The sequence below is a fragment of the Mirounga angustirostris genome, unplaced genomic scaffold (assembly GCF_029215605.1).
Source record: "Mirounga angustirostris isolate CCGP_5_RB_7025 unplaced genomic scaffold, mMirAng1.0.hap1 SCAF_7, whole genome shotgun sequence".
Lineage (NCBI taxonomy): Eukaryota > Metazoa > Chordata > Mammalia > Carnivora > Phocidae > Mirounga > Mirounga angustirostris.
Genome location: NW_026991715.1, coordinates 69,711,833 through 69,726,240, shown reverse-complemented (window position 1 = coordinate 69,726,240; position 14,408 = coordinate 69,711,833). Strand labels below are relative to the sequence as shown.

The 14,408-nt window shown below is 38.2% G+C and overlaps 1 protein-coding gene across 2 annotated transcripts in view; it reads left to right on the top strand.

The window, feature by feature from the left end:
• CETN3 (centrin 3) overlaps window positions 1-14,408 on the top strand; it is a 60,495-nt gene that overhangs the window by 31,327 nt on the left and 14,760 nt on the right. The window contains exon 6 of one of the 2 annotated variants that reach the window (XR_006794628.3): window positions 4,019-4,127. The exons of the other annotated variant lie outside the window; for it this stretch is intronic. The gene's annotated coding sequence lies outside the window, so the exon portion shown is untranslated. The remainder of the gene's footprint in view (window positions 1-4,018; window positions 4,128-14,408) is intronic. 2 annotated transcript variants of the gene reach the window in all.

Sequence of the window (14,408 nt, the reverse complement as noted above, 5' to 3'; positions counted from 1 at the left end):
GTCTGAAAAAATCAGTTACCTCTTGCCTTTTTTCATCTGAGTGATTAAGAACTCTCTGGAGTTCTCTTTCAAGCACTGTGGACATCTGGGGTTCTATCAAAGATGCCATCAAATGGGGATTAATGGCACTTTGGGCACTCTTTATTAATGCCCGCTAAATTTAGTCTAGCCTCAGTACTGTCCAAGTAGCTAATTAGGACTCATTGCTCCTGGGTAGGAACCTGACTTCACCAATAACTCTTTTGTAGCTGAGCCCCTTCAGAGAGATTGTGAAATTCTCACAGCTCTTGATAAGAGATGTTATATATTTGTTATGGGGATAATATAATATTTTATGGGGATAATAATAGTCTAGTTCAATGGCTCAATGACATTATTAAGGACCAGGGTTTCTTATCCTTATTCTGGGCTGCAACTTGTAGCATTCTGGCTACTCTCTTCGTAGGTATAAGATAACTGACAGCAACAGTTCCAGACCTCATGCCCTCAGAAACATTATCCAAAGGCTGCATAGGAGAAGACATCCATATTCATATCCCTCTTTAAGAAAGGAACCTTTTGCCAGAAGCCCCCAGCACAGTTCTCTACATCTCAATGACCATAATTGCATAGCATGTCATTCCTAAACTAAGTAGCCAGAGTAATGGAATTACCAGTGTTCCCTTAATCCAAATAATACTCTGAAGATGGAGAGAGTCTCAGGCTCCCCTGAAACACACCTCTGACCCATACTTGAATAAAGTCAGGATTATTTTAGCAAGGAATAAGAGAGGAGAAGGGCAAATGTTATGAAATAGGAAGAAGATATATATTGTTTTAGCAATAGTTCTGGTGTGATAGGAAGGGGAAGTAGAAAATTCTTTCACTGGGAAGGGGAGAGAGAGGAAGGTGGTAGATCAGAGATGAATGTTCTGGCTCCCTACCTTGAGGTTTAAATTTAGGGAAGGGTATCGTGGGCAGAAATTAAGGGTGATAGAAACACCCAGAGTCCTGGTGAAGGGACACTTAGTCCTGGCTTCTCAAGACAGCCTAGGAAATTCTAAGTTTTTTAGGGAATCCTGAAACTGGGATGAAGCCACAGCCAATGGGTCACTGTGTAAGAGATTAGATGGCTGAAAAATGAGGCTAGGTGAAGGCTCTGATATTGTGTACAAATTCCATATAATCTGAAGTTTTTGCAGAAGGTGGATTTTAGGGGCACCTGGATGGTGCAGTTGTTAAGCGTCAGCTCAGGTCATGATCCCAGGATCCTGGGATCAAGCCCTGCATCAGGCTCCCTGCTCGGTGGGAAGCCTGCTTCTTCCCCTCCCACTCCCCCTGCTTGTGTTCCCTCTCACTGTCTCTCTCTGTCAAATAAATAAAATCTTAAAAAAAAAAAAAAAAGGTGGATTTTATGCCTAGAGACTTTGGTTGAAGCCAAGGTCTTTCCAGACTACATCCAAAAGAATTGACAAAACCTGCAGCACTACAGGGGAGTTCCCTTAAGCTGCAGCCTGAGAAAATGAAAGCTGCACTCTGCTTTTACTCTTCTCAGGAAGGTGAAAGGGGAAGGAAGGGGACTGAAGGAAGGTGAAAAACAATCCTGACAGGGACTTTGAACTTTTCCTGGACTGAATATTCACAGCTCAAGATGCAGATAGACAGAATTACATTTAAATGGCAAGTTGCTCTTGTCCAAAGGAAAATGGCTCCAGAATAAGAGATCAGTTATGGTGAATAATTATCATTTTTCTTCACCTCAAAGTTATGAATTTAAGCTTTGCTATATTTTATATTTTTCAGGATTGTCTTCCTTTTTTTACCTTTTGGGGAAACATTGTGGGAAAGTGGAAAATGAAAAAAAAAATGTGAGGATGGAGATGTATAGGATCCTCTTGAGAAAGGGCTAATGCTACATTTACATGAACATTAATTAGGATTACATAACAATGATGTAAAATTATTTAACTGGCCACTTTAAGAAGTTAATATGGTTAATCAAATATTTTTAGTGTAAGTAAACCAAATATGATTTGGGCTTTTTTAAAAAAATGCATGCATTAAAATGTTTTTTAATATGAAAAGATAGCCATGATTCAGTACAGAAATAAGCAACCAGGTTACTTATATTTATTTTGTTTGCATTATGTTTTCTTTTTACTACATATGTTTAACCAGGTGGAAAACAACAGAAAATTTTCATTTTTAAGAACAAATATAACCTGGTCAGGAATTGAATTTACATTCTAATTGCATTATAATAAATCAGGAATGTTTATGGTCCCATCTAGCACCTAGTTAAAACTCAACACATGTATAACAATAATAAGAAAATTTGTTGGCCAAAATGTTGTAATAGCTACTCAAAATACATGAGTAAATTTTATATTCAGAAAAGAAATAACAGACATAGAAAGTGTATTTGAGGCACATGTATCATTTGAACAAGTGCCAGAGTTATGTAGCTAAAGATTAAAGTGTGATTTAGAGATATATTCCACACCGTATGCACGTGCATCCCCTCCATTAGCATTAATAGAATTTACATGCACACAGAGGAGAGAACTGAAATTGTTGAAAGGCAAAGGAGGAATGATTTTAACTCTGCCTATAATTCTAGAAGCATGGGACTATATTATTAAAAGGTCTGTGAAAGGCCTTAATTTAGGAACTGAGATATAGAAGCTCAATATCAAACTGCTACATGTATACTTCGTTTGTATTATTAGAGAAAAGTGAGGCAGGCAGGCTAAAGAATTTGTCAAAGACTGTTCTGGGATCATAGTATTTTGTGGGAAACAATATATGCATTTTGGATGTGGAATAATTTGAGGAATATGAACAATTTCTAATCTGAGACAAAATGTAATTGATGTTATTGTAGCCATTAGCAGGCACACACAGAATTATATTACTTATATTCACCTATAAGCACCTGTTCCCTACCCAGGCTTTAGAAAAATATAAATACTTTACACCTATTGAGTATATATTTTTTTCTTGCTGCAAGATTATCAAAAAATTGTTGAATCCTAAGGTAATTTGGGGGGGAATTGGAGGGAAAAGTAAATTTGTATCCTTCTCCCATGTACTGCTTACCTGGAAATGACTCTCATTAAATATACCCATTACTAAGTATTAGGAAGAAATAAATTAGCTAAATAATTAATCAGACCAAGATGGTGACAAGTGATAGACTTAACTTTCTGTGGGAATAGTTATATTTGAAAGTACGGTTTATTTGGAAAGCCCCTTGGCAATATATTCATTCATTCATTTGGCACATTCTTAGTGAATGTCTACTATGTGCCAGTCACTTTTCTGGTCTGCTGACCCAGAGGCAAATAAGTTAAAGTTCCTGACCTCATGGACTTTACAAGTGAGCAATATGCATTAAGGACTTTAAAAAATTTCTATACTTTTTGGTTGTTAATATATCTGTATTAATCCAGTCTCATAAATACTTACAGATTTGCACAAAGATGGATGTATATGAATTCCCATTGCATCATTATTAAATGTTTAGATACTTTTGCATATGTTTTGAAATTCTCTATAATAAGAAATGGATATTTCTATCTAGTAAAAAGGAATACTTTAATTGTCTTGATTTTTTTTCTGCCCTTTTTGAAATTTCTGAGCATACATTGCTTTTTTAATTATAAATGTTTTTAAAGGCCCTTTTAGTGTAAAGATGCAAAACTGATGAACTTTTGGGGTAGAAGATATTTGTAAAGAGCAAACCCTCATGATTTTCCTTGCTTATACACATTGTCTTCCCCTGATTTTTGAAAGATTGCTACTGCTTGTGCCAGAATCCTGTAGTAGATTCTTCTGTATCATAAGAAGCTAGCTCAGAAAGGTTTGAGGTGCTGGGTATGAGTAGAAATATTTGGGCTGGAATTGAGCTTTAAGTGAGAAGAAACTGTAGAAGGAGCCTGGGTGTTTTTCCTACTTCTTACTAAGAAATGTGAATTGTCAGGTGCTCAAATGCAAAATATGTCATCATGTATTTCCAAGTATTCCATTCTACTTCCAGGCAATGGAAGGATTGAAATCTCACCCCCTGTGAAGTTAGGTGGACTGTCACATGTTTTGGCTAATGAAATCTGAGCAGAAGTGCTATGTGTCAAACAGAGGTGGGAATGGTAAGAGCCTGTCTGTACTCTATGGGGTTCCCTTGCTGTGATGATCATGAGGCTCTGTGTTAAGATGGAGCTTCTACAGCCTGGGTTTCTTAGTGACTTAGTGATAGGATTGAAATCTCCTGTGTTTCTCCTTTGATATTTAGTGTGGAAATAATTAAAGGGTTGTGTTAAGTTACTACATTTTAGAAGTTGTTTATTATCACATCACAGTCCAGCCCCATTGAACTAATAAAAAAGGTAAAGAAAAATTATGATATTTAGATAACAACACAGATTTCCATCCACAGATCACTCACTGAATAGTTTGTCTTTCAAATAAATCATTTGATTTTTTTTTTTAACCCAAATGGTTATCATACACTAATGAGTCAGGAAGAGTTGAAATCTCAGACATCAAGTCATTTATTTATACTTTTAATATCCACCCCTTCTGGGGCAAAGAATGTCTCTAGGTTTTAACTTTAGCTTTCTCTGTGGGTCATATCAGTCACAAGCAGTTCATAAGATGGTGGGAGTTGTTCCGGCATGGCTCTAAAATAATAAAAAAAATATATATTGATCTCCACCCCCCACCCCCATTCCTGACATAGAGCTCTTGAAACAACTTGTAAATAGGGGTGCTAGGAGAATCTTTTTGTCCTAATATTTATCTTTGACCCCAATTTCTGACACAGAGCTCTTAAGACCTTTGTAATCTCCAGAGTAATAGGAATGTCCAACACAGAGCTCCTAAATTCCTTGGAATTTCCTGGGTGATAGGAATGTCTTGTTCTAATGAGTTGACTCTAGGTGGGCTCCTGGGTGGGGCTGGTCACCAAAAAGACCAAGTCATGATTCGAAGTTTGAGACTTTCAGCATCACCCTTCATTCTCTAGAGATAGGAGAGAGGCTGGAAACAGTTAATATTCCATCATACCTATGTAATGAAGCCTCTATAAAAGCCCCCATAGGACAGGGTTCATGGAGATTCTGGATTGGCAAACACACTTATGCTGGAAGGTGGTATGTCTTTATGGAGACTGAATCTCCTGTGCTTGGGACCTTCCCAGATCTTATCCTATGTATCTCTTTATCTGACGGTTCATCTGTATCCTTTTATCACATCCTTTATTATATTATAAACTGGTAGACCTATATGTTTCTGTGAGTTCTGTGAGCTATTCTAGCAAATGATTGAATCTGAGGAGGGGCGTCACGGGAACCTCTACTTTGTAGCTAAGTTAGAAGTTGTGGGCAACCTGGAAACCTACTACTTACAATTGGCATCTAAAATTGGGGGCAGTATTGAGGACTGACCCCTTAACCTGCGGGGTCTGCACTAATTCTAGTTAGTGTCAGAATTGAATTGAATTGTGGGACACCCAGCTGGTGTCACAGAAAACTGCTTAGTGTGAGGGAAAAAAAAAAAAAGAAACTCCACACATCTGGTGTCAGAAGTATTGTAAGTGTGGTAGCAGTGTGAGAGTAAAGGAGAAACACACAGAAGTGAGTTTTTCCTTACAAAAGGCCCATTACGTATAATCAAATCTGCCCATAGAGGGTCAGAGAGCAGTGTGTGAGTTCTTTTGTGGCTCAGCCACAAAAGCCATCTACAAAAATAGGACCATTGCTTTAGATGTGGGTAAAGGATCTTTGAAACCTTGACCTTGGAGAATGGAGAATGCTTAGTATTTTTGTTTACTTATTTTTATTTATGTTAAACTAGAAGTTTCTAAGTATGATTCTGTGACTCACAGTTTGCCTACTACTTTGTAACCATACTGTTATATTTGAAGTAAGTTGTGACAAACTGAAGGGACTTTTCTTTGTTAACTCTGCAAAGTCTCTGTTATAAACAAGTAGCATGCTTTTATAAAATAGGTAATTATGAAGCACCTAAGATCATACACACTTTCCTTGGTGTGTATGTTTTATTGGTTTTCTCTGCAGATAGATTTTTTTTTTTCATCCAGTCACCCCAAAGTTCCCAAATTTATATCAAGTCAGTTTTTACCACCAGCAGAGACAAATTAGAATGGTTTAATCCTAAATACAACTTCCTGGAAAGAGACTCTGATTGGACAAACTTTAGTGTAGTATCCAAATCTGGCCCAATTAATTGTGGCCTATGGCAGTGGGTTACTGAGTTACACATTGGTTCCATGACTCATCTCTGGATGGGGTAGAATATTTGCTCTCAGAGAAGGAGGCTGACAACCTACAATGTGTAGGCTGCAGATAAAAGTTGAAACACAGTACAGTTGGAAATCATTGCCCTAGTGTATTATTAGTACAATTAAATTAGTAGTATACCCTCAAAGTATTTAATGATCACAACCATTTTATAAAATTGTTCCTTTGAGCTGTTAGCTGTTAAAATATTTCTATATGGTTTTTAGTTAAATTAATAATATAAAGAGAAAACATGTGATTTAGGGCATGTCATTTTAACAACCAAGCTGTACTTTAAAAAAATGACTTAGTATTCAATCTTGATATCAATGAATATATAATAACATATGAAGATGAGAATGGATTTTGAGTAAAGTTTATAGAAAGTATATGAAATAGTGATTTGAATGATTTAAATATCACTAGAAGAGATATTTTATAAATCGAACAATATATTTCAAATTCCAAACTCAAGGAAGTAAAGAAATTGTTAAAGATTTACATTAGGGCAGTGTTTTCTAAAGTATTAGTTTTACAAACTGCTCCTCCAAAAGGTTCTTTGCTGTATGTAGGAGAACTGCTCACTACATTCACCTCTTCAAAATTCACATTTCATATTAGTATATCAGAAGCTCTGATAAGTCCTATAGGAGTGAAAGTTGATTAACTTTGTAACCCAAGATTGATTATGACTTTTTTTTTTCATTTAGCTAAATAAAAATGCTGCAGAATTAGTGTTATGAACTCAGCAAGTTGTCTTACTTTGAGGGCTTCATATCACTCACTACCTGTTAGTTTTTATATACTCCTATAGTCAATTGGAGTTACTATATTCTAATAATACATGTTTTAGAAAAGAATGATAAGAACAAATGTCAAGCAAATGTTGGCATTTCCCAGGTTCCTCAAATCCTCTTTTGGTATTCAAACAGCCCCTAATAAGGACCATATCACATATCAGGACCCTGGGATCATGACCTGAGCTGAAAGCAGACACTTAATGACTGAGCCACCCAGGCGTCCCTAGGCTTAGTCAATTTAATCTAAACTTTTATATACTGCAAGCATCTCGTCTCCATGGATACCGTTACAAACAGATGTTCTTAGCTGAAGTCACTTTGAAAGAGTTCAAGGGATGATAAATGGAAAAGTTAAAAAGATAAGACTTCACTTTACTCTTTACCAAGCAAGTTATATATTTAGTCATTCATACATTTATCCAACTAATATTTATTGAACATTTACTATGTGCTGGGCACAATGTAGAGATAGGCAGTCCCGCCCTTTCAGAATTGACATTTTGTCATGAGAAAGAGGCTTGTCTACTACAATCTCATGCTAAAATATTATACTATAGAAAACTTCAGTTCCTGGTACGCTTGAGTTCCTCAGATCTCCTAGACCTTCAGGCGTCAGTGCTTCCTCAGTGAGTGTTGGAGGAGCGAGATGGTGGAGGAGTAGGAGACCTAAATTTTGTCTGGTCCCAGGAATTCAGCTAGATAGGTCAAACCATTCTGAACACCTACAAATTCAACAGGAGGTCAAAGAAAAGAATAGCAGCAATCCTATGAACAGAAAAGCAACCACTTTCTGGACGGTAGGACTTGCGGAGAAGTGAATCCGAGGCGATATTCAGGAGGTTAGACAGTGGGGGAGGGGGCCTCCGTAGGCTGCTTCTGGCAAGTGATAGAGCCCCGGAACACAAAATCGGAAATTTTAGAAGTCGGCTCTGCTGAGGGACATCGCTGCAGTGGCTAAGCGGGGAGTGGAACCCTCCCTGAGACAGTGGGGTCTCAGGATCCTCGGGGTCACAGAAAGACCAGGGTTGCCTGAGTGCAGCAGAGCTTCCAGGTATCGGAGTGGGGAAGCTAGCTGCAGAGACGGAGCTGAGGAGTGGGCTCTCAGCTCGGGGATGCCATAAACCTTGATCCACAGCACAGTCGGGCCACTGCTCCTCCAGCAGGGACCCAACAAGCGGCAGATCTGGGGAGACTCCCCTTCCTCCCCCAGGAGGAGCGGTGCGGGAGCGCACCGCAGGGATCTGCTGGATTTGGAGACTCCACACCCAGTCGGGTGCCAGAGATAGAAATGCTCAGTCACAGGCGGGTGAGCACAGAGTGCGGCTGGAGACCGGGGAGGCTGGAGTGATTGACTGCTTTTCTCTGGAGGTGCACTGCGGAGTGGGGCCTGAGCTCTCGGCTCCTTCGGGCGGAGATTGGGAGGCCACCATTTTCACTCTTGTCCTCCAAAGCTGTATGGAAAGCTTGCAGGGAACAACAGCTCCTGAGAGCAAACCCGAGCAGATTACTTAGCCTGCACCGCCACCCCGCAAGGGTGGGGCAATTCTGCCTCCCGTAAAGACATTTGAGAACCACGGCAACAGGCCCCTCTCCCAGAAGATCACGCAAGAGCAGCCCCCAAGACCAAGTTTACCGATCAATGAGAACGGCAAACCTCCAGTGCTAGGGGAATACAGCACATAGAATTCATGGCTTTTTTCCCCATGATTCTTTAGTCTTTCAAAGTTAATTTTTAAAATTTTCTTTATTTTTTTCTTTTTCTATTTCTTTTTTTTTCTTTTTTTTGAATTTTTCTTCTTTCCTTTTTCAACCAACATCTTACCTTATCAATTCCTTTTAAAAAATATTTTTAATTTTCTGGGGCGCCTGGGTGGCTCAGATGGTTGAGCGACTGCCTTCGGCTGAGGTCATGATCCTGGAGTCCCTGGATCGAGTCCCGCATCCGGCTTCCTGCTCGGCAGGGAGTCTGCTTCTCCGTCTGACCCTCCCCCTTCTCATGTGCTCTCTCATTCTCTCTTTCTCAAATAAATAAATAAAACCTTTAAAAATATATTTTTAATTTTCATTTTTACAGTCATATTCTATCCTTTCATTGTATTTAACCTTATTTTTTGTATATATGTAAGTTTTTCTTTCTTTAAAATTTTGGGATAGTTTCTTCTAACAGACCAAAATATTCCCTAAATCTAGTGTATAGCTTTGTTCTAGTCTCCTGCCTGATCACATTCTCACCTTTTTATTTTTTTTAATTTTATTCTTACTTTTTTCAACCAACTTCTTTTTTTTTTTATTCTTATGTTAATCCGCATACATTACATCATTAGTTTTAGATGAAGTGTTCCATGATTCATTGTTTGTGCATAACACCCAGTGCTCCATGCAGAATGTGCCCTCCTCAATACCCACCACCAGGCTAACCCATCCTCCCACCCCCCTCCCCTCTAGAACCCTGTTAGTTTTTCAGAGTCCATCGTCTTTCATGGTTCGTCTACCCCTCCGATTTCCCCCGCTTCATTCTTCCCCTCCCTCTACCTTCTTCTTCTTCTTTTTTTTTTTCTTAACATATATTGCATTATTTGTTTCAGAGGTACAGATCTGAGATTCAACAGTCTTGCACAATTCACAGTGCTTACCAGAGCACATACTCTCCCCAGTGTCTATCACCCAGTCACCCCATCCCTCCCACCCCACCCCCCACTCCAGCAACCCTCAGTTTGTTTCCTGAGATTAAGAATTCCTCATATCAGTGAGATCATATGATACATGTCTTTCTCTTTCAACCAACTTCTTATTAATTCCTTTTTTAAAATCTTTTTTAATTTTCATCTTTACAGTCATATTCCATCCCTTCATTGTATTTACCCTTATTTCTCATACATATATAAGTTTTTCTTTCTTTAAAATTTTGGGAGGCAGTTTCTTCTAACTGACCAAAACACACCCAAAATCTAGTGTGTGGCTCTGTTCTATTCACCAGCCTGATCATATTCTTTTTTTTTTTCTTTCTTTTCCCCCCAGTTTCGGGTCTCTTCTGATTTGTTTAGTGTATATTTTTCTGGAGTCATTATTACCCTTTTAGCATTTTGTTCTCTCATTCATCTGTTCTTCTCTGGACAAAATGACAAGACAGAAAAACTCACCTCAAAAAAAAGAACAAGAGGCAGTACCAACTGCCAGGGACCTAATCAATATAGACATTAGTAAGATGTTAGAACGAGCTCAGAATGACGATTATAAAGGTACAAGCTGGGCTTGAAAAAAGCATAGAAGATACTAGAGAATCCCTTTCTGGAGAAATAAAAGAACTAAAATCTAACCAAGTCAAAATCAAAAAGGCTATTAATGAGGTGCAATAAAAAATGGAGGCTCTAACTGCTAGGATAAATGAGGCAGAAGAGAGAATTAGTGATATAGACCAAATGATGCAGAATAAAGAAGCTGAGAAAAAGAGAGATAAACAACTACTGGATCACAAAGGGAGAATTTGAGAGATAAGTGATACCATAAGATGAAACAATATTAGAATAATTGGGATCCCAGAAGAAGAAAGAGAGAGGGAGCAGAAGGTATTGGAACTAATTATAGCAGAGAACTTTCCTAATTTGAGGAAGGAAACAGGCATCAAAATCCAGGAGGGACAGAGAACCCCTCTCAAAATCAATAAAAATAGGTCAACACCCTGACATCTAATAGTAAAACTTACAAGTCTCAGAGACAAAGAGAAAATCCTGAAAGCAGCTTGGGAGAAGAGGTCTGTAACCTACAATGGTAGAAATATTAGACTGACAGCAGACCTATCCACAGAGACCTGGCAGGCCAGAAAGGACTGGCATGATATATTCAGGGCACTAAATGAGAAAAATATGCAGCCAAGAATACTATATCCAGCTAGGCTCTCGCTGAAAATAGAAGGAGAGATAAAAAGCTTCCAGGCCAAACAAAAAATAAAAGAATTTGCAAACACCAAACCAGCCCTACAAGAAATACTGAAAGGGGTCCTCTAAGCAAAGAGAGAGCCTAAAAGTAACCTAGACCAGAAAGGAACAGAGACAATATACAGTAACAGTCACCTTACAGGCACTACAATGGCACTAAATTCATATCTTTCAATAGTTACCCTGAATGTAAATGGGCTAAATGCCCCAATCAAAAGACACAGGGTATCAGATTGGATAAAACAACAAGACCCATCGATATGCTGTCTGCACGAGACTCATTTTAGACCCAAAGACACCTCCAGATTTAAAGTGAGGGGGTGGAAAACCATTTACCATGCTAATGGACATCAAAAGAAAGCTGGGGTGGCAATCCTTATATCAGACAAATTAGATTTTAAACCCAAGACTATAATAAGAGATGAGGAAGGACACTATATCCTACTTAAAGGATCTATCCAACAAGAAGATCTAACAATTTTAAATATCTATGCCCCTAACATGGGAAAGCCAATTATATAAACCAATTAATAACAAAATCAAAGAAACACATCGACAAAAATACAATAATATTAGGGGACTTTAACACCCACCCTCACTGAAATGGACAGATCATCTAAGCAAAAGATCAACAAGGAAATAAAGGCTTTAAATGACACACTGGACCAGATGGACTTCACAGATATTTTCAGACCATTCCATCCCAAAGCAACAGAATACTCATTCTTCTCTAGTGCACATTGAACAGTCTCCAGAATAGATTACATCCTGGGTCACAAATCAGGTCTCAACCAGTACCAAAAGATTGGGATCATTCCCTGCATATTTTAGGACCACAATGCTTTGAAACTAGAACTCAATCACAAGAAGAAAGTTGGAAAGAACTCAAATACATGGAGGCTAAAGAGCATCCTACTAAAGAATGAATGGGTCAACCAGGAAATTAAAGAATTAAAAAAATTCATGGAAACAAATGAAAATGAAAAAAAAAACTGTTCAAAATCTTTGAGATGCAGCAAAGGCGGTCCTAAGAGGAAAGTATATAGCAATATAAGCCTTTCTCAAGAGACAAGAAAGGTCTCATATACACAACCTAACCCTACACCTAAAGGAGCTGAAGAAAGAACAGCAAATAAGGCCTAAACCCAGCAGGAGAAAGAGAAATAATAAAGATCAGAGCAGAAATCAATGAAATAGAAACCGAAAGAACAGTAGAACAGATCAACGAAACTGGGAACTGGTTCTTTGAAAGAATTAACAAGATTGATAAGCTCCTGGCCAGACTTATCAAAAAGAAAAGAGAAAGAACCCAAATAAATAAAATCATGCTGAAAGAGGAGAGATCACAACCACCACCAAAGCAATACAAACAATTATAAGAACATACTATGAGCATCTATATGCCATTTGCAAATTAGACAATCTGGAAGACATGGATGCATTCCTAGAGACGTATAAACTACCAAAACTGAACCAGAAAGAAATGGAAAACCTGAACAGACCCATAACCAGTAAGGAAATTGAAGCAGTAATCAAAAATCTCCCAACAAACAAGAGCCCAGGGCCAGATGGCTTCCTAGAGGAATTCTACCAAACATTTAAAGAAGAATACCTATTCTTCTGAAACTGTTCCAAAAAATAGAAATGGAAGGAAAACTTCCAAACTCATTTTATGAGGCCAGCATTACCTTGATCCCCAAATCAGTCAAAGACCCCATCAAAAAGGAAAACTACAGACCAATATCCCTGATGAACAGGGATGCAAAAATTCTCACCAAAATACTAGCCAATAGGACCCAATAGTACATTAAAAGGATTATTCACCATGACAAAGTGGGATTTATTCCTGGGCTGCAAAGTTGATTTGACATCCACAAATCAATTAATGTGATACAATATATTAATAAAAGAAAGAACAAGAACCATATGATCCTCTCAATAGATGCAGAAAAAGCATTTGAGAAAGTAGAACATCCTTTCTTGATCAAAACTCTTCAGAGTATAGGGATAGAAGGTACATACCTCAATATCATAAAAGCCATCTATGAAAAACCCACAGCAAATATCATTCTCAGTGGGGAAAAACTGAGAGCTTTCCCTGGCAGGGATGTCCACCATCACCACTGCTATTCAACATAGTACTAGAAGTCCTAGCCTCAGCAATCAGACAACAAAAAGAAATAAAAGACATCGTAGCAGCAAAGAAGAAGTGAAATTCTCACTCTTTGCAGATGATATGATACTTTATGTGGAAAACCTAAAAGACTCCACCCCAAAACTGCTAGAACTCATACAGGAATTCAGTAACGTGGCAGGATATAAAATCAATGCACAGAAATCCATGGCATTTCTATTCAACAATGAGACAGAAGAAAGAGAATTTAAGGAGTCGATCCCATTTACAACCATACCCAAAACCATAAGATACCTAGGAATAAATCTAACCAAAGAGGCAAAGAATCTGTACTCAGAAAACTATAGAATACTCATGAAAGAAATTGAGGAAGACACAAAGAAATGGAAAAACGTTCCATGCGCATGGATTGGAAGAACAAATATTGTGAAAATGTCTATGCTACCTAGAGCAATCTACACATTTAATGCAATCCCTATCAAAATGACATCCACTTTTTTCAAAGAAATGGAACAAATAATCCTAAAATTTATATGGAATCAAAAAAGACCCCGAATAGCAAGAGGAATGTTGAAAAAGAAAAGCAAAGCTGGTGGCATCGCAATTCCAGACTTCAAGCTCTATTACAAAGCTGTCATCATCAAGACAGTATGGTAATGGCACAAAAACAGACACATAGATCAATGGAACAGAATAGAGAGCCCAGAAATGGACCCCCAACTTACGGTCAACTAATCTTCAACAAAGCAGGAAAGAATGTCCAGTGGAACAAAGACAGTCTCTTCAACAAATGGTGTTGGGTAAATTGGACAGCTACATGCAGAAGAATGAAACTGGACCATTTCCTTACACCACACACAAAAATAGACTCAAAATGGATGAAAGACCTAAATGTGAGAGAGGAATTCATCAAAATTCTTGAGGAGAACACAGGCAGCAACCTCTTTGACCTCAGCTGCAGCAACTTCTTCCTCGAAACATTGCCAAAGACAAGGGAAACAAGGGCAAAAATGAACTATTGGGACTTCATCAAGATAAAAAGATTTTGCACAGCAACCGAAACAGTCAACAAAGCCAAAAGACAACCAACAGAATGGGAGAAGATATTTGCAAATGACATATCAGATAAAGGGCTAGTATTCAAAATCTATAAAGAACTCACCAAACTCAACACCCAGAGAACAAATCATCCAATAGAGAAATGAGCAGAAGACATGAACAGACATTTCTGTAAAGAAGACATCCACATGGCCAACAGACA